Below are 24,934 nucleotides of genomic sequence, written 5' to 3' on the forward strand. Positions count from 1 at the left end.
CAGTGCACTCACATCTCTGGAGAAGTCATGCGCAGAGAGCCCCGGGGACCCTTGCGGGAGGAGCGGGACGGAGCAGGCAGGTGGGGGCAGAGGAAGCCCGTGCCTCCATCCTGCTCCCGTACTGCTGGGCCGGCACGGGGGACGGGAACAGAACAAACCTCACCTCCGCTCCGGCCGGGTGGCCATCCTGGGAAAGGGGGTCACGTTTCATACTCATGTTGTCGAAATGGGAAAAGAAAATGAATCCCTACTTTGCACCACACACAAAAATCAGACTTGAACATGACACAAAACTTGTGAGACGGAGGAGGAAAAACACAGGTGACCTTCATGATCCGCAGGCCTCAAAGGTTTCTGCTGCCGCTTTGTTTTCAATAAGCACCAACCACAAAAGGAAAGGTCTGCTCCTGGCTCAGGCAAGTTGTCATTTACGAGGAACAACTTCTGCAGGTCAACCTTTCTTTGTGTTAAAATATGCATGTTTGTGTGTTTCCCAACAAGGAAGCAAAAGCAAATGTTTTAAGTAACAGGTTTTTCCTCCTTTCCTCACAAAGCCTTCACTGAATCCCAACCGCGTGTGTGCCCGGCACTGTGCCATCAAAAATGGAAAGAGGACTCTTAAAGCCTAGGAGAAGCAGGAGCCCGCCTCCGGAAACTCAGCTCCCCTACCCTGCGAGGGGTGCACCGACCTACAGTAACTCCTGCTGCAGTCACAACCCATCCTCTGGCGGTCACCACCACGGCCGCTTTTTAAAAAGCCTCATAATCTTTGCTCACCACTTCAGCTTTAAGCAAAGCAAAAGAGAGAACAAAATGAATGAGGCTCTGTCAGCTACAGAAAATATGTGTCACTTCCTAGTCAGAGCACCCAGACAGAACGGAGCTTTCAAGAGTTAATACACATTTGGATCCCCAAAACTGGCTTTATCAACAGAAAGTCTCTTAATTTAAAATCCCAAAACTAATCAATAATTTTTACTACATTTAATTCATTATTTCTTTTCCAAATATGAGCTAACATTTGCCGTATTATGAGACCTTACTCCGTCTTCCGAGTTCATTCCCCAACTTCTGAGTTAATTCATCCTCCATTTCGATGTCCAACTATGGGGACGCCCAGCCACGGCAATGCGCACACGGAGCCCCCACCACGCGGACGCCCAGCCGCCACGCGGATGCCCAGCCGCGGCGATGAGGACACAGAGCCCCCACCACGCGGACGCCAAGCCACGGCGATGAGGACACAGAGCCCCCACCACGCGGCCGCCCAGCCACCACGCGGATGCCCAGCCGCGGCGATGAGGACACAGAGCCCCCACCACACGGACGCCCAGCCGCCACGCGGACGCCCAGCCGCGGCAATGAGGACACAGAGCCCCCACCACGCGGACGCCCAGCCACCACGCGGATGCCCAGCCGCGGCGATGAGGACACAGAGCCCCCACCACGCGGACGCCCAGCCGGGCGATGCGGACACACAGCAGCAATGAGCAGCCCATTTCACATTGCTGAAGGACACTTCTGTATTTGTGAAAGGCAGATAGGTGGTAAAATCGACAACCTTGGGAGCCTTCAATGTCACTGAGAGGGAGTTTGGAGGGACAGACGATCTGGAGAATCTATCTTAAGAGTAAGAGACAGAGCAAGCTGCAGCAACAGAGGGCTGCCTGCCTACACACACCCCACAACCCCCCCCCACAGCACACACACCACCTTCATCAGCCACACACCACACACACACCACACACACACACATCACACACGTATCATACATGTATCACACATGATGCACATATCACACACATACATCACATAACATATACCACACACACATCACATGTGTATCACACACATATATCACGTACACACACACCACACACACACACACATCACACGTGTATCACACATATATCACGTACACACACACCACACACACATCACATCACACGTGTATCACACATATATCACGTACACACACACCACACACACACATCACACATCACACATGTATCACACATATATCACGTACACACACACCACACACACACCACACACACACATCACATACGCATACACCACACACACACACATCACACATGTATCACACACATATATCACGTACACACACCACACATCACACATCACACGTGTATCACACACATGTCACGTACACACACACCACACACACAGAACACATACGCATACACCACAGACACACACACACACACCACACACAACATTACATCCTGTTGCCACACTGTCTACACAGCCACTGGGGAGAAAAGGAGGGGTTTACATCATTCATTCAGCAGTTACTCATCGCCTGGGGAGGACAGGGATTGAGATTTTTACTTTACAAGTGTTACCCAGTCATGACTGACAAAGCAAGTGAGCCAGGGAACAAGAAAACTGACCAAAAGAGGAAAAAAGCAGCTCAGAGGGTCCCCCGCCTACACCTGGCGGTGTGGGCAGAGCACAGGGGCGGCCCACAGTTCACCTGGGCGCTTCCAAGTGGGAAACCCCGCACAGAACCATCACTAGGGCCAACAGGATTTTTACTGTGAAGGCTTGAGAGGGACAGGCGGCAACGGAAGGACCCTAAACCGTGGCAAGGAGGGCTGTGAGGTCAAGGCCACTGGCCTGCCAGAGCTGGCGCCAGCCCCCAGAGCCAAGTGCGAGACTGTGGCCGGCCATGACAGCTGTGACACCAACCGCGCACGCTGAAAATAGCCGGGTGTCTGTGTGCATCGCCTGTGTGCAGAAAGAGCCTCTCAGACCTCAGGGAGGGACATCCTGGGGTGGGGGTGGGGGTCTGGGGGGCACAAAGCCAACGTGGGGACCTCACGAGAATGTCACCTAGAGACTGTGGAGCAAGAGGACGCCTCGGAAATAGGCTCCTTTCTGGAACTCTGACTCGAAGGGGTGCCGATGAGTAGGAAGCCCCGGTAGGGCCCGGAGCCAGCCTGCTGCTGAGGCCTCACAATGAAAACAGCTCTAAAGGACAACCTACAATTAACACGGGGACAATTATCTTCCTAATTTAGGTTAATTTCTACTTCACAGCGCGGGCTGGCAGGTGGGGGGTGCAGCACTGGAAATGTCTATGTGGGTGCTTTTTAGTTGCTCTTCTAAGTCCACATATTTTAAATATCGTAGAGAAGATTTAAAACGTCCACCAGCACCTTCTAGAAAAAAGGCCTAAGCTCCAGAGGGCCTGGTACAGCTGAACTCAGGCTGGCAGGGGCTCCTGGAAGTGGCTGGCTGCCCTGTCCTTTGTCTGCAGCCTCCCTGAGGGTCCCTGGGCTGGAGGGCAGGAGGGGTGCACTGGGGTGGTGGCTGGGGCCCTGGACGTGGGGTGCTGGGCAGTGCCCTTGGAGGCAGAGCCCTGGCGTCCAGGAGCCCGGGCAGCGGCAGCCTTCCCAGGAACACCTGCCATGCCACCCCTCCGCCTCCATACACACAGTCCCAGGGAGGCCCAGAGGCCCCCCCAGGCCTGGCCTCGAAGTAAACAAAGTGCTCTGGCTGCTCTTAGGCGGTGAGAACACAAACCCTTTCAGCATTTGTTGTTTGTTCGAGGCGTGACGCAAAGACCTTTGAGAGAGCTGCGAGGAGAATGGCAGCAGAGGGTAAACACCATCGGGGCAGAGCGCCGGGCCAAGGAATCCGCGGGGCCACCGGGGACCGAGCCGCCCCAGCAAGAAACCAGAGCAGCCTTGGTGCTTGGCAGGGTCAGAAAAACACAGACCTCTCCCCTTTTACTTAAGATGCGTTATCTTCAGCTCTAGCAGAGCCCGTGACAGTCCGCCACCCGAACATTCAAGCCAAAATAACGGGTCAGGTCAAATAATGCGTGCAGTTCAGGAACATCCCACAATTGGAAGTACCGCGAAGAGTGGGGTGGATAACGTTCTTTCTTTTTTTCTTTCTTTGGAATAAGGGTGGGACGGAGGCAAACTCTTGGGAGCCCAGGAGATGGTTTAATGGGGATTTTTGAGTGGACAGTCCCCTTTAAAGCCAGCCCATTAGCACTCAAAGCAAAGCACTGTTTAGGAAAGAAAACAACATTTTCACCTTCAGTTACCATCCAAACAATAAATAGGAAACTCTACCAGATACAGTGTTAATTTTTTTAACCAAAAAAAAAAAAACCAAAAACAAACAAACAAAAAAAACAAAAAACAAAAACGGGCACATCCCTCTAGAAATGAAACAGAACTGCCCAGCTGGACTACAGGTTGGGGTGTGGGGCCAGCAGCAGCACCCTGGTGACCCAGGGTCACCTGCTTCCTGGGAAACACTGGCCCCAGGGCCACCACCAGTTGGCACTGGAAAAGGCTCAGTCAACCCTCAGTAATGCTCTTCCTACAGAGTGTCCTTGAGGGGACCAGCAGCTCCATAGGCTACAGGCTCCCCGAAACAACAGATTGGAAAAGCCAATTTTAGAATGAGCTCCCACGGATCCTAGCCCTCAGGGCCTGCCTTCCCCCACCTAGCTTTTTGGGGGAATTTGTAAACATCTCGCAAGATCCTGGGGTTCTAGAAAACCCCATTTCAGTAGTGCCGCACAGCACTTTCCCAGTGGATGCGAACCCCTGAGGGCAGCTCCCGGGGGGGAGGCAAGGTCCTCAACCTCCAAGCCCTAGCAGAAAAGTGGGGCTGGCTGGGGCCTCAGACGCAAGGGTCTCTGGGCAAGTCACTAAAGCAGTGCGGCCAGACCCTCTGTGGTCAAAGGGGGTTAGACTGACGGGCAGGGTGAGACCTGATAAGAGCAGAGGCCAGGGACAAGCAGGCAGAGGGGCTGTGGGTCAAGAGACAAGCCCACAGAGGAGCCTGGGGCCACCACTGCGTTCCTCCTCCTGCACCGGCCCAGCTGTGCGCAGGGCGCCACTGACACGCCCTCACTGCTGTCCTCCTCCTGCCCCCTTCAGGTCCATCCACACCCTGCACTGAACACCAAGCCGCCCGGCCTGGACACACACTTCAGGTGGTCCCAGCACGTCTAATGGACGGCCTCAACACCCCGAAGGCAGAGACTGGCTCCATCCTTCCTCAGAAGACAACAAGGACCTGCTACGGGCCCCGGCACGCTAAAAGCAACAGGAGGGCTTGACATCACCCACTCGCAGTAAGAAAAAGAAAATAAATTTACCAGAAGACATTTCTAGGAAGAACAGGGCCACTCGAATCATGCCCCTTTCTCCCCTCCAGCCCTACCCTCTAACTCTTGCAAGGCAGGGGGCCGTCTAGGCCCCTGCATGTGCTCCATCACCCCGGGACTCAGACGGGGACCACATCACCCACACATGTGCCCTGAGAGAAGGTGAGGGGCCGCGAGGGTAGGTGAGTTACAGGGGGGCCTGTTCTTGCTCCCAGGGACACAGGGTAGCCCCTCGACAGACCTACATCTTAGAAAGATTCTCTGGAAGCCATGGGACAGGCTGATGGGATATCCCGAGTGCACTCACATTCTCTAAGAGAGATGGCAGTGGCTACGGGGACAGGAAGCAGCAGGAGAGGTAAAACAGATTTTTAGGAGAAGGAAGAAATGCATGCAACACTGAGGGTGAAGGAAAAGAGGAGTCCTGGCTGGCCTGGGGTTCTGGGTGCGTGAGGCCGTCCTCTCCTGCAGGCAGCAGGGACACAGAGCAGTGTGCAGGCACCCCGAAGTCCGTTGTGGACAAGGCTCAGGCATGAGAGCAGGGCTAGACACAGACGAGGGAGCACAGGACAAGCCTGCCCGGGAGCATGGGGCGGGGGGAGAGGCCAGGGTGACTTCGGAGACTTCCAAGGCTGCCAGTCTGCCTTCAGGCCCTCGGTGTCTCCCTCAGGGACACTGTGAGCACTGGGTGGTCAATACTGGGCAAAGAGCCAGAAAAGCTAGGCTCCTGTTCTTCCTCAACAGGTGGGCATAACCAACAATGAGCCTCAAAGACTCTGCCTGTCCCACGGGGGGAGCGGTCAGGTCACCTGTGGGATGACATCCGTCCAATCCAACTTTCACGGCCACCGGCCGTCCACAAAGAGTTTTCTTACAACACAGAAGGATGGCTAGAATAAAATGGTAAGTGTAAACTGCAAAACAGCAAAATCTCATATTCATCAAGAACCCAGTTACGGAGAAAGCAACAAGACACAAAAGAACACCAGAAATGGGACGGGACAGAAACACACGCGTGTGGTCACAGCAATGACCTACGGTGACGGGATTAGAAGAGGATCAGGAGGGATTTTTCCCCATCTTCAAATATGTTTATTCTTTTAAAACTTCCCTAAAACAAACAGTTCCTACTTCCCTGATTAAAAAGGAAAAAGCAAAGCATCACTGTTTGTTCAAAGAGAACGCACCTGTCACTTTGTGTCCATGCTTGTACCTCCCTAAATCTCTTGCTTTGTGTCTAGTTTACTGCTCCCACCGAACTTCACTTTATTTCTTAAAGAAAACGTCCTCACCAAAACCGAGAGACCAACAAAGTCACTGCCAACGATCTTCTGCACGCACGTAGCCGAGAAGTGGCAGCTGCCTCTTCCCCGGCCGCCTCCTTGCTAAACCCAGGAGGAGCCTCTGGGAAGCGACAAGCCAATGACTTAGGGCATCCTGCCTCTATGCTTCCCAGCTCGGGGCAAACTCACGCCTGGCTGGCAGTGGCTCCTGACAAGGCCCCCACCCCCCGACCTGGCCCTTACGTCAGGAATTGGAGCTCACAGGCAGTGAGCTCTCCTAGGAACTGACCTCATCTTCACAGGGAGAGAACTGGGGATGCCAGCAGCCTCCATGTCCCCGTTCTGCAAGTGAGGACACTGAGGCACAGGGGCTCCCGTACGGCTCAAGGTCCCTGGGCAGGAAAGGCCAGCACCCGGGCAGGACCGTAAGCAGCCAGACACCAGCAGCTGTCCTGGAGCGCTCTGCCCGCACAGCCAGAAAGGAAGCGTGTGCAGGGCGCACCCCCACAGGCACCCACGTCACACTCCGCGCACGTGCACGCGTACCGGATGGACCCAGCCGTGTACGTGCCTCGCAGACACATGTTGCTGCCATCTCCCAGAGGGGCCTCATTACCATCTGGGACAGGGGCCCTGCCCAGCAGGGGTGCAGGGCAGGTCACAGCCCCACCCTGGAGAGCCACTGCCCAACCTGATGTTTTCCCTTCTTTCAGGGGGTATTGTCTCTCTTTCTTAAACGTAGGCGACCAGCTGAGAGCTGACACTTAGATTCCAAAGGTCGAGACATTTCCCGCAGCCTCAGAAGCCAGTTAGCTTCCTGGGATCAGGGTCACAACACTGGCTGGCATTTAAAAGAAGCCTCAGGAGTTTTGTGGCAGGACTTAACATTTCTCTGATCATTTCTGGCCCTTCTTCCATGAACACAGTCATTAAATAACAAATCTCCGAGGTAATTCCCAGTGCGCCTTGGGCTTTCCTGGGGTCCAGATGGGGGCGAGGGTGGAGCACAGGACTCCCAGTTTGTCTACCTGAGCCCAGCTCTTCCAGCAGATAAACTTAGAGACGCTCACTGCTCCCCAGGCCTGTCTCAATCAGAGGCTCTTGGAACTATCTGCCCTCATCTCCCTTGGCATTCAATACTTGATTATTCTTCCAAAGAAACGCAACAGTGATCTAGATGGCTTCCAAAAGATGTTCCCTGGAGCACAGGAAAAATAACAACACTTTCATTTCTGTGTATTTTTATACTTAAAGAATTGTCTTTATGATACTTAATGTAAAGACTAGTCTGCCCAACCCCCCACGTCCTGTCCCTGTCAGGGACACAGGGAGGTCCCCTGGAAGCCAGGACGGGGGCATGATGCATCCGTCTGGGCCTGGGTCCCCTCTCCACCTTGGGGGCCTGACCAAGAGGCTCTGCGTCAGCTCTGCTGGAAACAAGGTGCAGGATGAATGACCCGAGGTGCACCTGCACCCTCAAAATTCCTAAGAGCGGTAGGTGACAACCCAAACCTCCAAAAATGGGGTGAGGGGCACTGCAGCTCCACGAACACTCAGAGCATGCGACCCCGCGGTCCTGCCGTCCCAAGAGCGCTGTGCTCCGTATGGTGCCGCTGACCCGCTGAAAGCCACAGCGCTACCCGGTTCATGGGTGCTCAGGTGACCCAGAGCTCGGGGCCAGCCCTGAAGGACTCCACGCTGTCTGCTCTCCTTCGTGATGTCAGGTTTTCCTCAGGAGAGGGCAGCCCCTCTGCCCCTGCTTCCATCTGCTGTTCCTGGCCGGGCCCCGGGCTGCACAGCACACCTGCCCCAAAAGTTGAGGCAGCTGCCACGGCCACCCTGCCCAGAGGGGGCCCCACACCGCCCGGGGGAGCCCCACACTGCTCCGCCTCCTGGGGGAGATGGACACTACCCACCGACAGGTCCAAACCACAGGCGAGTCTATCGCTGCCCCACGAGCCACGATGGTCAAGAAGCTGTCCTCCTTTGCTTCCTCATTGGAAGTTGCTAAGTAGGTGACCAAGGGGACAGAGCCAAGAGCCACGTTTGAAACGAAGCACAACAGAAATGCGGTCTGTCCATCAACAAGGGTGGAGGGTGGAGCTGCACACTGGTGACCTGCTCGCCATCGGTCTGTGGGGTCACCGTGGCCCCTCTGAAGCAACAGCAATTCTGCTCACCAGACAAGGCGTCCGTGCTGCCGCTGGAGGACAGCACACCGGTCCCGCTCCATGCTCCACGGACTCACGTCCGGCTCAGGGGCTGCGGGCGCAGGGACCAGTGGGCGGGAGAGACAGGGCACCGTGGCTGGGAGGCCACGCCCTGCCCGATGCACCTGCCCCAGACACATGTCTCTGGAGCTTCCCAGACGGAGCAGGAGCAGAGCTCTTCCCCAGAGGTATTTAAAAGCAGCACACACATACACACACGTGAAAACGGAAATCACCAGACCTACCAACGTCACTGGCATTTTCTTCATCAACCCCTGCCCCTTTCCACATGCTCTCCACAGCCCACGGACTAGTTTCACTGGCCTAGGACTTGGCCCCAATTTTCTTTTTAATTCACATTTTTGTTTAAAGTTCCCTACATCCTCCTTAGAGTTAAAAACATAAAATGGCCACGTCGTGGCACAGTAACCACTTTGGACAAGATGTCAGGTGGCACTGCGTGACCAAGACCGCCCCGTGCCAGAGCCGGCCCCACACTGGCTGGGTCCCACTCGAGCTGCTCTTGAGGCAGGCCACTGCCGGCCCACAACTACTCCTCACAATCCCCCCGGCCCCTCTGTGGGCCCAGGTCACCCCAAGAGGCAGGCACGCTCTCTGCACACAAGCAGGAGCCTGGACACAACCCTGGAGGAGAAGGAGCACAGGGGGCAGCCAGACCCGCCGAGTGTGGCCGTGCCAGCACGTGCTCAGCCGCCCCATCCAGTGTTTCCTCGCGCCTGCTCTTCACAGATACCCTACAAGGTTGCTGGCACCACGACCCCACTTTACAAAGAGGAAGGAGAGACACGTGGGGTCAGGGAACCAGCCCCAGGTCAAGCTGGTGAGCAGCAGCTCAGGCTGGGAGCGGAGCTATCTGTCCGGAGTCCCCTCCCGGCACCCAGCACCCACTTCCGCAGCTCGGGGCACAGCAGGGTCACAACTGACACGCGTGTGGAGCTCTCTGCCCTTGGGCCTGCGTTTGGCACACTGCTGTGATCGGTTCTGACACTGGTCTGACGGCCCACAGCTGAACAGACAGGGCTCCGGAGCGCAGGCCCAGACGCACCGGTCTGTCCGAGGGCCAGGAGACAGCGGTCACCTCACGTTGCTGCAGCTCCCCCACCCACCCGAGAAACTGACCTGGAGGACTGGCTCGCGTGACAGCACCCCTTTGTGCAGGAGCCTGCTCATGGCTGGCCCCGTTTGCCACTAGCCAACGAAACTCCCGGGTGCCAGGCCACACAGCCAGCATGCAGACCTTTCCCTGCAGAAACCCACTGCGCCACAGAGACGCCAGTGATGGTGGTCCGAGACCTAGCTCAGGTCAGCTCAAAGCCCACCAGACACAGGCCGGGGCCAGGCCTGCTCAGGCCGCACCACCTCAGAGACCCAAAAACGAAGAGAGACTCTTACGAAGGCTGCGGTCACCACTCCAGAACTCCAGAGAAAACTGAGACCTAGTGAGTGACAGCCGATTTTCACAACACCAAGGTAAATGGTATTCTTCCAACCGAGGAGCAATGAGTCTGTTCCACAGCTGCCTGGAGCCCCCACCCTCCCCGGCTGCTGCCGGCGCTGCGCGTGTGCCCGTCCCCATCATCGCTGTCACCAACGCAGGCGAGAAGGTGCCAGGAAAAGGCAGGGATTAGGTAAAACGTGGGAGGGGCCACGCATCACGGGTCTGTCAGTTTGAGGAAACCGTAATGGGTGAATGCACACACAATATAGTCACACGATGAGACAATCAACAGCCTAAAACAAAAACGAGAAACACTGAACTACACAATCCTCCTCCCCGAGAGCGTGGAGGAAAGCAAGCTCCGGGCGCAGTAGGGATGTCTGCGCGTTCCGGAAGCAGACAAACCTGGGATCCCATCCAGGCTCCCCGGCGGATCTGGCTGGTCCCCTGCACAAGCCGCGATCTCTCGCAGGCTGGCACAGCACCTGAGCGTCACGCGGAACAAAACAAGATGCTTCCAGAACCTGACTCAGGGTAGAGACCCATAAACACAACAGCCCTTCACTCTGGGGAGACACCGGGACACCTCGGTGTCGAGGGTGAACACACCACAAATATCCCGGGCGCAGCCACCTCGCCGTCACGACCCTCGTTCAGCACAGCCACCAGAGCTCGAGAGTCCCGGGCGCTGAGCGCCTTGTGGGAGAGGCTCGTTTATCTTCACCACAACCCTCGGGGGCCTTCAGCCCCGTCCGCCGTCCTCGTTCCATCTCGGTGCCCACGAGCAGCACACGGTGATCACCACGAACAGACACACTGGCCACATTTACAAAGCCCTGAAACCACAGGGAAAGCACACTTCTGCAGAACCGGCCGTACGGAAAGCCTCACGCTTCACCTCCAGGGGAGGGATGTGGCGTCTCCCTCAACACAACTCTTTTCATCCAATTACTAAGGGCCTCTCGTAGACGAAACTGCGTCACACCATGGATAATGTTATTTCCTCAAACACGTATTGTGCCAGGAAACACCCCTTCTTTGTCAAATATTTACAAACTGGGATGGAGGGGCGCCTGTCACCATGAACAGTCCCCAAAAGTCAACGCATCAATGATCAAGCTTTCTTCTTTGAACCTCAGAAAGACCGCGGCGACTGCAAGCTATTTTAGACAGGGCCCAGCACGGCGCTGCGGCCAGAAGAGACGCGCCAACTCCAGCGGAGTGCTCACACACCCGAGCCCAGACACCTGGCGCAGCTCAGGCTCCCACTCGGGGTGCACGAGCAAGAAGAGGGGAGCACGCTCTGGAGCACCGCCCCGCACGTGTGGGGCAATGACAAGGTCGCCGCACGCAGCCACCTGATATTCAACAGGGGAGTGACCACACTTACTTACTGGCCCAGGACTGTTCTGAAGTACACGCATCAACAAAAGAGAATCCCCTGAGTGAGAAGAAGGGTCAAGGGTGGAATCATGGAGTGAAGTCTGTCTACACTGGCTGGCTCCCAGTGACTTTACAGACCCCGGACTGTGTAAAGTCCATCTGGATGTCCGTTTGCCTGTGTCCAGCTGCCCCGCCCTGCTGGAGCTGGCTGCTCCCGGGGTGTGTAACATGAGAGGGACACAGCAGACAAGCCAAACCAGTGCAGGGACACAGCTGAGGACAGAGCAGATGGGAAGGGGTCGGGGAGGGGGCTGCGGAGAGGAATGGGGTGGGGGGGGGCAATACTGCCCAAGGACTTCCTCAATTGTATTCTGTGAACTTCTCCTGAATTCCCTTAATGGACCCCCTTTTACGTACCAATGAGAGAATGTCTCTTCTTTGTGACCAGATGAACCCTGCCTGGAACCGTCAGTGTGCCTGTCTGTGACACAGGCTTTCTCTCGTGCCCCCTTCCAAACAGCCTCGAGAAGGGCCATAAATTCAGCACTGTGCCGACACCGCCCAGCCACTCACTGTTAAAATATTCCCAACACAAGCAATCCTCCTTTTTAATCCAACCAGGAAATTCAAAAGGATTAAGCCTTCTATTTTCAAATAACTGAACAGAGAACAGATCCTCAAGTACTCCTTCTGGAGCCTTCCTTAGTGCTGGACTGTAAGTGGCCACTAGCCACAGGTGGCTACTTACATTAAAATGAATTTGAATTAAATTAAATGTAACGATCTATTCCCCAGTCGCACTGGCCACATCTGAGTACTCGATCGCCACACAAGGCTAGTGGCGACTGTATCTGGCAGAGTAGCTGCGGGCCACTTCCACCGTCACAGAAAGTTCTGAATTAAAGGACCCAGGAGGTCCCTTGTTCACAAAGCCATCTTTGTGTCGTGGTGTCTTTTCCTCCACTCCCAGCTGCAGCGGCCTCTGTTCTATGAACGTGGGTGAAGCCGGACCGAATGGGAATGCAAACACGCAAGTGGGACGAGCACACGGTCAACTCCCCGCGAGGCCCGGCAGCTGTGAAAACGCCCAGTTTTCCCCTCACCAGTCCTTACAGACTTTTTCCAGACTCCTCTCTTCTTGCTTTCTCCTTTTCCATGATCGCACATCACTTGAAGGAGGGAGGAGGGAAAAGCAAAAAGCCCATGACTCATTTTAGGCCGTCTATCCATGTACACCCATGTGGCTCAGGAGCCAGTCCTCACGGCTCCATGAGCACCCGCCCTGGGGTGAGGGCTCTTCGTCCTGTGCTGCTCTCCCCTCTGGGGCCATCCAGGCCGGGCAGGCGGGGGTCTGACCCTCCTCTGTGTCCCCTGTGGTGAAGGCCGATCCCCACATCTGCTCCTCCTCCGTTTCCTCCCTCAGCCTCCACAGAGAACTGGGCATTCCCACACGAGCCCCTGCTGGGAGAGGGCCTGTCTCCCACCTCCTCCACCTACCAGCCGGGGGCGCCGTCTGCAAGAGGGAGCACGCCCTCTCCCCCCCAGTTCTGGCTCTCAAAGTCGGCCTCCCCTCCCAGCCCCTATGAGAAATGGTAACAGGTTTTGTGGTGTATTTTTACAGCTCGTGAGTTTCTCACTCCTGTGGAATGTTCCTCCTGCCTGTCCGGCCCGAGCGTAACCACCCTCTACCGGCTCTGAGAGTAACCACAGGTCTCGGACAGGAGCAGCGGCCAACACAGAACGATGCCAAGCGAGGCTCTCCACGCAGGCCCACGCTCCCGAATCCTGCGGAGGCTTTACTCACTTCTTTCTTTGGGAAACACGTGCGGGAGAGATGTGATCAGCGCTGCAGTGCTACCCGACTGCTGTGCCAAGCAGAAGATCCGAACACGGTCTGTGTCCCCACAGAAGACTAGCTCACCACTGGTGTCGAAGAGGTTATGCCTAAGACTGAAGCCACCATCTTTTCTTTTTTAAAAATAAAATAAAGAAACAAGAAGGCTTCCGAGCCCTTTACTAGCAGGTCATCACCACGTGGAGTCCGGAACAATTCTGCAGTCAGCAAAGTGAACATCAGACACCTGTATTGCCACGGCTCTCAGTCTGTGGAGAAAAAGCCACTGGGACGCCTGGAGGACTCACGCTGAAAAACTAAGGTCTCCATTCCAGCTGGAGAACATTTTCTCCAAAGGAGCGCATGGACCCTCCACAGGGAATGGTGGACGGTCACCAAAGCAGCTGTCAGGGGGAAGTTTCCGGGGACCTTTGGGTGAGCCCGCTTCAGAGTCAGGGCAAGTACACCATGAGCAAATTCATCTGTTATCCAAATGAGGACATCAGATCACACAGGCCCCCCCTGAAGGCTTGCCGGGATGGGAGCAGAGACGGGAGACCCCTGCACGGAACCCAGGTCTGAGGGAAACTCCACTGTCCTCGAGGCAGCTCACAGACATGCCCGCAGACCTGGGAAGAAGCGCTTCCCTTGTGGGAGGGAACCCATTGGTTTTGCCCAGGGCTCCAAACATCTCCAATAGCCTCCCTTCTCCAGCTGTGCAGTGGAAGGAACCAAGAAACCCAACGACATTGGGCACTGCTGGCTAGACCCCAAACCCAGGCCCCAGGCTCCCCAGGAAAACAGCACCGTCCTCTACTTCTGCCTGGCCTGAGGGTGGCAGTGGCCATGTGCACACGGGGCATTTAAACGCGCACCCCCTCTGGGGAAAATCGTCCACGGAGGAAATCATCTGATAATCGTTCACTCTTAAGAAAGGCAAGTCCCCTTTCCCCTCCCCAAAGTGGCTCCCAGGTTGAATTCTTCCCCATCAGAGGGTCCTTGATGAGCGTTTGGGACATGAGAACTGGTATTCTCAAGAGGGAAACGGAGTCCCAAGGCAGGGAAGGGCCGGAGAGATGGTAACTCCGTTGTCCTGAGTGGGCACCAGGCCTCATCACCGGCCTGAACAGGGGCAGGCCTGAGGTGGCCAGAAGGACAGGGCTCCAGGGAAGCCACCAGAGCCTGACAATTAGAAATAATTGCTTCTTGCTTTCTATCTACACTAACGTGTTTATTTTTGTCTTTCTCTAGTGCCTAGGTGAACTTTCACTTCCTCTCCTCACCCAGACCAGCCGTCTTCGCTCAAGGGAGCCAGTTTCGTCCTTTTGCAACGTCCCCAAACACCTCCGGCACCGTGGGAGGAGACGTGCAGCTGCGGGGAGGAGACCGGCGGCCGGCACAGAGGTGGCCGCTGGCCATGGGCACGGCCCCACTGCTCTCCCAGGGATTTTCTCCCTGCAGCTGTTTTCCTTTGTTCTCCTCTTGAAACCCACTGGTCATAACATTTTCAGTGCTTTTTTTCTGACTCACAGTTGAGGAAACCAACCTTCATGATCTGCTCGTCAAGTGAAAACTTCGAGTCAGCCCTGATCGCTGTCCGTGTCTTCCGTGAAAACAGCTCATTTGTAAACTGCATCCTGCAGCAACCAGAGTCCCGTTCCTCATTCTTGAAAAGAAGCTGCTGCAGCTGTGTTTTCTGCATAGACAGCAGGGTATGGCGCTCACCCACGCCTCCTGGGCAGCACCAGGACCTGGACCTTCTGTTGGGGACACTGGCACCCACCCGATGCCCGAAGTCCCCTTCCCCTGAGGTCCCTGTCCATGTTCAGCCTCGAGGTCTGCAGCTCCTGCCCCTTAAGCACCTACTAAGGATCCCTCCTCAGCCCCTCCGCAGCCCTCCCTCCCCCGGGCCTCCCCTCACCGAGCACAGCCCACCAACCCGGCAGCCCGGCTCCAACAGCAGGGGGCCTGCATCTCCACCCTAGCCTCCCTGCGGAGGACGCTGACCTCAGACGAGGTGCCGAACCTGGCCCCTCATACGTCAATGAAATGAATGCAGCAAATGTGCTCGGCAGAGCCCAGGAAGCCCGCAGTCCACATGGCCCCGGGTAGGCGTGGACAGGCCCCGTGCCCGGTGCAGTAAGTCTTATTTCCTGCCGTGCGGGCCGAGTAAACACTGCGCGCACCGTGAGCAGGGAGGGATGCTAGGTGGTGGCATGGTGTTCTTTCATTATTAATAATGTGAAAAGCAGATTCACACGCCAGGTCCAGCTGAATTCGCAAGGCTCCTGGGACACTCAGATGGGACAACACGGCATCCACAAAAACAGCCTAAAAACCCAGCGTGCAAAATAAATTGTTTAAGTCTGTTTAAACTTCTTGCTCCTTCAATAGACATGCTGTTTTAAAAGGAGATCCAGGCCTGAGGAAAAGTTTTACACAGATGACGATGTTCCCCTCTGATGGGCTCCATAAACACCACTGTTTTCCGCAGAGAGGTCCCAGGAGGCAGAAGCCCAAGCGCCGGGCTGTCCCCTCGTGCCGGCAGACACGGAGCAACACAGTACAAATGCCTATTTTCAAGCAGACACAGGATTCTACCTATGGTTTACTAAAGCTAGCAAAACAAAAGAAAGCAAATGAAAACGATTTGGGGCCGAGGTCTTCACGGTGACCTGCAGGGCCCAGCCAAAGGCATACGGTGAAGGCCACACAGTCTGGACGGCACCCGTGCCCATGTCACTCAGGGGAGTCCAGCACCTTCCGGGCCGGCCGAAAGCTCAGTGTTTCTCTAGTCTGAGTCCACACGAGAAGTCCATTTGCAGAGCACAAATGCGGCCACGGCCAGCTTATGTGTCCTTATTCCCATGTCTGCTGCGTTCCCTAAGGGCAGCGGCCATCACCCAGCGGTAAGCGCTCACGTGAGGTGCTGGGCCACAGATTTCACGGAGAGGCGGCAGGGGTATCAGCAGCTGATGTCAGGGGTTTGTTTGGCAAACCTCTATCCTCGGTTCATTTTCTGAGCGATGATGGGGACACTCCTCACTCCTTCCACACACTTTTGCGGAGCCTGGTCCAGTGGGGCACTCCCTTTATTGGGGAGTCTGGGTCTCCCCGCAGGCCATGCGACAGGCATCCTCCCCAGGCACTCAGAGCTGACGCAGGATGGCCCACTCCTCCCCCTTCTCTTGTGGAAGCCACTCTGCCGGAGCCCGGAAAGGGGCAAAGGGCTCTCTGGTTTTTTCTTTATCCTTTTTTTGTATTTTCGCATCTATAACACTATTTCTGCATGAATTATTTTCAAAAGAGAATGCCAAAATAAGTTCTACAAGTTTCCAGATTTGTAGGCAGGATAAATAAGAACTCAGTTTGGTTTTCAATCATGTTCAAATTATTTGCATATGTGCAGCTTAGTTTCATTTAGTTACTAAATTCTAGCCATCCCTAGACAAATGGACCGATGAAACTTGCATTTCAAATGTAAATGTATTTATACACACACACACACACACACACACACACACACACGAGCACACGCCCAGTTAAATCTGCATAGACAAATCCTTAGCAAACACTTTTCTGAAGCCCACTGCCTAAACACATTTGGGAACCCAGCTGTCGCTGCTCTCACAGGCCACGAATCTGAAGGACATTCAAGATGACCATGCAGGCAGCGGAGAAGTATCAGGTTACCCGTCTTTCAGATGATGAAGAGCTGTGGGTAAACTCAGAGGTGTGGTGATTTCCCCACAGCAGGAATTATCTGTGCTGTTCTAGACTGCCTACATGAGAGAATCATCACATTTAAACAACTAGTTGATGATTCAGGATCTCAGAGAATGCCACCATCAGTCTTGCTTCTAGAAACCGATGACGGATCTGAGTTCACAGGTACCTGGCTCTTCCCCAGAAGTCGCTTCTCTGAAGAAATCCCCAATTTCTACTGTGTTCCTGGCACTTCCCATCTCTTCCCACACTTCGAAGGCAGGAGAGGTTCAGCCCCTGCCGGGATTCTCGGGCAGACGGTTGGTTGGATGGAGGCTGCTGACCCGAGGCCAAAGATCAGTGATTGCGACTGGAGAGAGTCAGTGACTGAGTTGGCTGACATCTGCACCCAGGCCAAGAGGTCCTACTTTCTTGGATAATTTTCTGACAAACACGCTTAGTGTTCCAAACACCACCGGGTGGGTTTTTTTCTAGTTCTCTTTCTGAACAATCGTAACAGAACAGATTGTTGGAGGGTTTTACACGTTCTCCCGGAACAGGGGACTTAGGAACAGTGCACGCATCTCACTGCGTCAAGGTGAGGCTCTCCGCCCCTCGCCTCTGATATTCCCACACAAACCGAACACACGAGGCCCAGGAGCAACACCCAGCGAAGGCCCCACATCCACGCGGAGGTGAAGGCCACACAGCCAAGGGCTGAAAAATGCCAGAGACGTCCAGTCGCCGGAGGCCCTGCCTGGGCTGCATCCCAGCCGCAGCCCCCAGCTGTGAGACCCCGGGCACAGCATCCCCCCGTCTGGGCCTGTTTCCTCACAGTGGAAGGGGGTTATATAAGTACCTGCTTGTGTAGGTGTGTTTTAAGGATTCTGTAAGAAATTTCATTTGCATGCTCAGCATTGGCCTACCATCCAGAAAGCACTGCATGAATACTGGCTATCGTTTCAGAGATGAGAAAGTGAGAACCCGGCGGGGAAGTTTGTGCTCGGGACTAGAAGGAACCACAGACCTGGCTCCGCCTCACTGAGCTGGGTCCCTGGTGACACAGGATGACAGGATGACCCGAGTGGCAGTCAGCACAGATGTTCCTAACAAGAATTTAACAATTCCATGGGGCTTTAAAGCAACCGAGGGATGAGAGGTGACAGCCAAGATTCCTAGGTTTTGTTTCCGGAGGGTCTTCTTAGCAAAGTACAGAATCTACAGATCTCTCTGGAAGATCAGCCTACCAATGGGAAATAATAGTAAAGGAGATATTTTCGGTTTTTAGACAACAGTGAAACATGCAACCACCATCCCTAGATGGCCATCGCTTCTCAAGAAGGAGGCACTCTGCTTCTGGGCCAAGATGGGCGCTCGTGGCATAGTCTGCGCGGAGCGTGGGTGACGGGGCCTCCGGTGTCCCGGGAGAGGTTGGCAGCACCCCGAGGCAGGATGCAGGGGCTGGTGAGCGGTCCCTGTGCCCACAGCGCTGTCTGCGGGCAGCAACCTGACCCCACGGGCAGTGCCCACGCCCCAGCCCCTCACCCAGAGAACTGCGGACTCCCTTTACTCCTACTCCACACCCTGCCGCGGGGCATGGAGGCCGGAGGTGGCGGCGGCCAAGGCCACTGCTCAGCACCCAGTGAGTCCCGACGTTCTAGGGCGACCAGCTAACAAGTCACCAGGCCACGCGGAATGACCCTTCGCAGTTATGTAACAGGACACAGAAAATCCCATACAAGTTTCTCAGGAGAGCGAATCGCACTGGATCTGCACTTTACCTTCAGCCAAGGCTTTTGTTCAGGTCCCAGCGGCCCCTCCAGAGCCAGTCCTCTCGGGCAGTCAGCTGGGAACGGAGGAGGAAAGTCGAGCCTTGCCCTGCCGGCGCCCACTGATGAGGACTGCGTGGCCCCGCCCCGACATCTGGTTTCTATTTCATCCCCGTGTTGTCACATTACATAACCAGCAGATGCGGCACGGCCTCGCCGGGGACTCGAGGCTCCCGACTCTCCGGGAACACCCGCACCGCTGCACGCTTCACCTGGGCCGCACGGCAAGCGTCCTCCGAAGCGAGACACAGCACGACAACTGCTCCTCCCTCTTCCTGAAACGGAGTCGCGCCCCGAATCCCTTCTTCTCATTCCACGTGCAAATGTGAGGCAAACCTAAGTTCTCTGTGGCCCGAGGTTCATCTTCCAGACCTCAGCCTCGGAGATGTAGAGGAAGGGGGCTGTACACTGGGCGATGGAGGGTCCCCACGGGAAAGGGCCAGGAGGCCCGCCAGCAAGGGCAGCTGCGGGAGCCCCGGAGGGGAGAAGACATACTCCAGGCCTGCGGAGGGACAGCCCTGGAGCACCACGTGTTCTAGGAGCTCTGGAGCTACACTGGGGAGCAAGCGCCCTGTGCCCCCTCAGCTTGCTTAGGAAGCAGGGCGGGTTCTTAGGAAGAAAGCCTGCCACACACACTCCAGGCGTCGAGGCCGTGATGGCCGCAAGCAAGCGGGAGCCCCTTCCAAGAGTGTGCTCCAGAGCGGCCCCTCCAGGGCTGCCATCTGCTACCTCAACCCCCCCAAACCAACCAACGCGGGACAGCATCAAGTACGAGGGTGCCCGAGGGTCACCTGGAGTGGCCCATCAGCTCTAGGCCAGAAGAATCAGATCCCACGGCCGAGGTACACATCTGGCAGTTGAGCACCTAAGGGGGCTTCATGCAGGGCAGGAATCTCACCACTAAGCCACAGTCTCCCCGGCTGAGTGGTCCAGGGCAACCACCGGCCTGCAGGTGAACCATTCTGCACAAAATCTCACCACTAAGCCACGGAAACTCTCCTCGGCTGAGCAGTCCAGGGCAACCACCGGCCTCCTGGTAAACCACTGTGCACAAGGGGAAGTGAGAATTTAAACTTCTCTCTTATTTATACACAGAAGCACCCCGGCCGACTTGATTGGCAAGAAATTGAATGAGGCAGTAGACCTAGCAGTCTGGTCTATCCAGCCATGGGCAGAAGCCCCCAGCACTACCCCACATCTGCCACCTCGCCCAGGCCTGGTCCAGGGCCCCGCAGACAGGACAGCAGTGGTGTTCAGTGGACTTTAGGTCCTGCTCTCCTCACTGCACTGGGGGCAGCAGACACTTGTTTGGGGAGAGCTATTTCAAGGGCAACACTTACCAGGCAAGGGGCACAGTTGAGCCCCAAGGGCGTGCAGTGTCACGGAGGACCTAAGGCTGGCGCCGCCAAGAGAAAGCCTGGCTGCAAACGGCATGTTCCTTGAGCCCCAGAGGCAAAGAAGCTCAGGACTTCAGGCACAGGAAACCGCGCGGGGCAGCCCCTCCCAGGCAGGACTGCCTCCCATGGAAAGGCACCACCACAAAAGGAGATAAGCACACAGAAGCCCCAGTTGTCACTGAGCAGACCAGACAATGGGCATGAGCATAAGGAGGACACAGAGCAGAGCGGAGTGGTTGCAGAGGACATCACAGAGCCCTACACAGTGACAGCCACACCCCCAGCTAACTGATGAGGGACTTCTAGAAGATGTCCTGTCAATGTATCAGGGTTTTCCTAACCTGGGCAGGGGGAAGGGGCCCTACATTGTGCACAACTGGGCTGGTTTTCCCTTGTTACATTGATCTGGTTATGGCAGGGTCAAACGGATCGACAGAGAAGAGCCCATATATGCCAGTGAGGGAGGCCAGGCCAGGATCACTGTGCGCAACGCAGGAGCCACTGAAAAACAAGCCTTACTCTAAAACAGATACGTGGGTGCAAGGCTTTAACGGGACACCCGAACCAACGCTGCCCTGCCGCAGGTAAGCCGTGTCCAAAGCCACTGCCAAGGCCACGGCTGCTGGACAGTGAAGAAAACGAACCCTGACTTTAATCTGCCTGAGCCACATGATCGGGCCAACATACTGTCACACACTCAGAACTGCCTATAAACATTCAGTGGGACCTACAGCTGTCGGAGTCTTTTCAGGTAAGTCTTTTCAACCACCTGCGATCTCACTCAAAACTCTTCACAGATCACCAGCTATGTGCTGGTTCTGGTCTTTGGAGCTTTCCATCTAGGGGCAATCAGACCAAACAAAGCAAGCCTCCCAAAAGCAAATAAGTAAACAGACCCCTGCCCCTCATGAACAGGGTCCCCAGGGAGTGTTGTGGGCCTGGGGCACACAGGAGCACCCACTTGAGCATCAGATCAACCACAAACTTGTGCCTCTAACCACAGCATGGGAAGATAAGGCCGGTCCCCAAAGTGGCTCACGCGTGATGACGGACCAGAGCGGCAAACCTTGCCCCGGCAGCATGCCCAGCCCTTCCCACAGCTCCCTCTCCCACGCTGCCCTCTGCTTCCCGCTCTGTCCTGCAGGGCCCTCCCGCTGGCAGGCAGGACATCTCAGGTCGAGCCCGGTGGCAGTGTCTGCATGTTAGCAGGCGTGGCCACAGACGCGCTCTTCCTCTCCACCCCCACCTGCTTCAGGGTCAGATTTGTCATCTGACTCGGCACAAGTCTGGGCTCTCTGCTGGTTGCCAAGGATGAAGGCCACACCTGTACCTGCATAAGCAATAAAGAGGACTGGCTGGAAAGCCCCTGGGGCAGCTCCCAGGAACCAGAGAATACCCACCCCTCTCGAGAAAAGTGGGCACCAGGCAACTCTGGAGCCACGGGGACCAGTGCCACCAAACATCCGAGGTCTGTGGACTGCCGGCCTCCGGCCTGCCCACCACCCACTTCTCTTATGGCACTCAAAACTGAATGCAGCAGCTCCCGGGCCCCCATGTCCCCAGTTCTGCCACCGGACACGAAGGGGCCTCTTGCCCCAGCTCCAATCTGAAGGACTCCCAGAGAAGGGCACTGCCACTGGTATTTCCACCTAAGACCACACTTTCTTTCCTTGGGGTTGGGGGCTGCATTGCCCATAAAAATAAAGAGGGGAGATAAATAAGTAAAGAGAGAAGCAGCCAGTGCCCACCAGAGGCTGTGCAGCAGCCGAGCCCGCTTGGAGAGCACTAGGCGGGGGCTGCTGGCCTGAGCCTACGGGCCAGGTCCCCAGGAGAAGGGCCATGGCCACTACCAGAGGCTGAGGCTTGCAGGGCCACCAGGCAGGCCTCGGGGCCTCAGGGCAAAGGCGACAGTCAGCGGTATTCACCTCTGCTTTTCCTCAAACAGCTACTAAGGGAATGCACCCGTCAGGTCGCATTACAAACCAAGCCCACGACGCTCTCTGCAACAGATGCCATGGTGCTTACCTACATTGACAAAACAGCTCGCAGGCACGGGGTGGCGGTCTGGCCCACCGTGATTTCGGCCAGCTCGAGCAGCGTTCGTTCTATCTCACAAAGAAGAAAACGGAATCTCCTGGAGTTTCACGGAGCCGGGCCCCACCGGAGCTCTCTGCATCCCTTGGCAGCGGGATGCCCGTCCTTGCACTCAGCAACCTTCACGGCCTGCGAGCAAAAACGCCCGGCATCATCAGCACGCTTGTTCCACACCATGTTGCAACGTTTGGCCCTGGCGACGCAGCCAGGCTGGGCCGGTGAGGACCGTTGAGCCACACGCCACACAAACAGCAGGATGAAGTGCCCTTAGCCGGCGTCAGCTGTCTCCATCCACAGACACACAACACCTAGCGTCTCGCTCTGCACGGCCGGGAAATGCAGAAGCCTGGGTGTTGCTGGCAGGTTCGAGAAATGAAAAGACACTGAAAACTGAAAACCGAGCGCTCTGTTGGAATGGAAGCCCTGCCCCACGCGTACAGGGAGGGGCTCCAGAATTCTCTCCCAGGTGAGGAGCAGAGGGAAGCAGACGGGGGAGGGTAGCCCGGCCCCTCCCCAAGCACACACGCAGTGACAGAAGTGCTAGAACTTCATGTTTCTCTTTTAAGCAAACATGAAAATGTATACTTTAAACTGCATTTCACATAGAAGTCCCATGCTGAGACCTTCGAACAACTCCAGAGCAGCCTCTCCCCAGGGTAACACAGCAGGGGGACCTGCCGGCAGGGCCAACCTCGGCCCGTGGGCCCTCCCAAGACTCAAGAGCTCCGAAAGGATTACGTGACACGCTCCCCAAGAGCAGAGATCCTGCCTCAAACACTAACATAACGTGCTGGTGAGACAGAGAACACTGCTCAACAGAAGTCTCAACGAAAAATCCAGAGTCACAAAAATCACAACCAGATATTCTCAGTTTAGACTTCAGGGATCTTAGCAATATGATAAAATCTTCACCATCAATCAAAAGGCACCAGACGCCAATGCATGCTCACAGCTGGCCTCACACAGTGCCTCCTGTGCTGGGGCTGGACAGCAGACCCAGCAGGACAGACTGCAGGGCAGTATGGCATTTGCTGGGGGGGGGGGGGGGGGGGGGGGCACTGCTTCCTACCCAAGTCATCTCTGTGCCGTCACCATGCCCTCTGCCCTGGGCTCCAGGTCCACGAGGGGCCAACAAGAGATACCACCGTCCCTGACCCACCTGGTCGGTGAGGAACCATCCGAGCCCCTCTCCGCAGACAGCACATACCCTGTGCAGAACATAGAACTGCGCGTGCGTGACCGCCTAGCGGTCAAACACAGTGCATTCACGCACACACGCACACACACGATTTTACATTGTGCCCGTTCTTCCTCCATTATTTGAAAGAAGGCCAAGGCCAGATAGTAAAATCCAGGAGTGAAAATCTCCCCCATTGTCTTCCGTTCTAAAGCATAAACTTGACTGTTATTCACAGTTTTGTTAAAAATGAAGCACCGCACTGCTACAGAGGAAAGGCAAATTCACGCTTTTCCTTGTGTGTCCAATTAAATTAAAACTTGCGCATCTGCCTTCTACAAAAATGAACACAGCCACCAGAACAGGGACCTCGGCGCCTCTGCCAGCATGGCCCAAGGAGTGCAGGTCATCTCTCTGTGGCCGTCCTTCGGGGCGCTCACCGGCACCTGGCACCTGGCACAGCCAGCAGAAATCCGTAGCCTGTCCGTCCACTCCGGACCAGCCCGGCAAAGCGGACAGAGAGCGTCAGCAGAAAGCAGGGCCCTTGGTCCAAGGCCTAGGGCTGGCCCGGGCAGGTGGCCTTAGGCAAACCCCCTTCCTTCTGGGCCTCTTCGTCTACACGATGAACTTTCGTAGCTCCTCCCAGGACAGATGCGTTCACGGCTAGCAAGCGCTCTCTGCACCTCTGTCCTCGCACTGGCCAGGGCATGCGCTCCTGGCCGGCAGGGCTAAGGGGCAGGGAGCCAAGGAGGACATGTCCCGGGAAGGCATTTCGGGTGGCCTCGCCCAGCACACAGAGGGTGCCGAAGGGCTGGGGGCTAAAAGAGAAAGTGGTTGTTAGAAGCTCCCTCGCCCAGGCTTGACCTCTGTACGGGGACGTGCGGCGGCCGACGGGAATGCGCAGGGCAGGAGGCTGGACGCTCCGCCGGCTCCTTACCCAGGTTCCCATTTCCTCCTCCTACCAGCACACAGATGTGCTCAGCAGCAGAGTCTGGCTTCTGCTCTCACTCATTTCATAATTTTAAATATACTCTTAACGGAAAGCAACCAAAGTACTTGACGAGACCAGCTGACGTACATGTCCCTGCAGCAGCCAGTGAGTCATCCCAACAGCGTGAAAGTGAGCGCTCGGAGCAGAGCCGGAGACACGGTCGCACACTGGGAGCGTCCTCTGAAGGCAGAAAGACGGGCCGCACAGCCCACCCACGGCCCGCTCTTCGCGTCAGGGTGTGACTGCTAAGACAGCTCTGACGGGCAGCGTGGCGGACTCTTCTCGAGCTCTCAGGAGGCAGCGCGGTTTGGAATGACTGCAGTCCTCCACATCACTTAGCAGATAGGACTGGTCGGGCCTCAGCATCCCCAGACCCCCAGATCTGCCAGGCTAGCCGCCTGAAATCGTGGAAGA

The 24,934-nt window shown here is 56.0% G+C and overlaps 1 protein-coding gene across 8 annotated transcripts in view; it reads right to left on the minus strand.

Annotated features, from left to right (window-relative positions):
- The window catches only part of HDAC4 (histone deacetylase 4), a 299,563-nt gene that overhangs the window by 208,746 nt on the left and 65,883 nt on the right, over positions 1 to 24,934 (minus strand). The window contains exon 1 of one of the 8 annotated variants that reach the window (XM_045793971.2): positions 18,814 to 23,402. The exons of the other annotated variants lie outside the window; for them this stretch is intronic. The gene's annotated coding sequence lies outside the window, so the exon portion shown is untranslated. Of the gene's footprint in view, positions 1 to 18,813; positions 23,403 to 24,934 lie in introns of those variants that run through there. 8 annotated transcript variants of the gene reach the window in all.

This window comes from Ursus americanus, chromosome 1, assembly GCF_024610735.1.
Source record: "Ursus americanus isolate L20-20 chromosome 1, mUrsAme1.1.p, whole genome shotgun sequence".
In the NCBI taxonomy this organism is placed as follows: Eukaryota; Metazoa; Chordata; class Mammalia; order Carnivora; family Ursidae; genus Ursus; species Ursus americanus.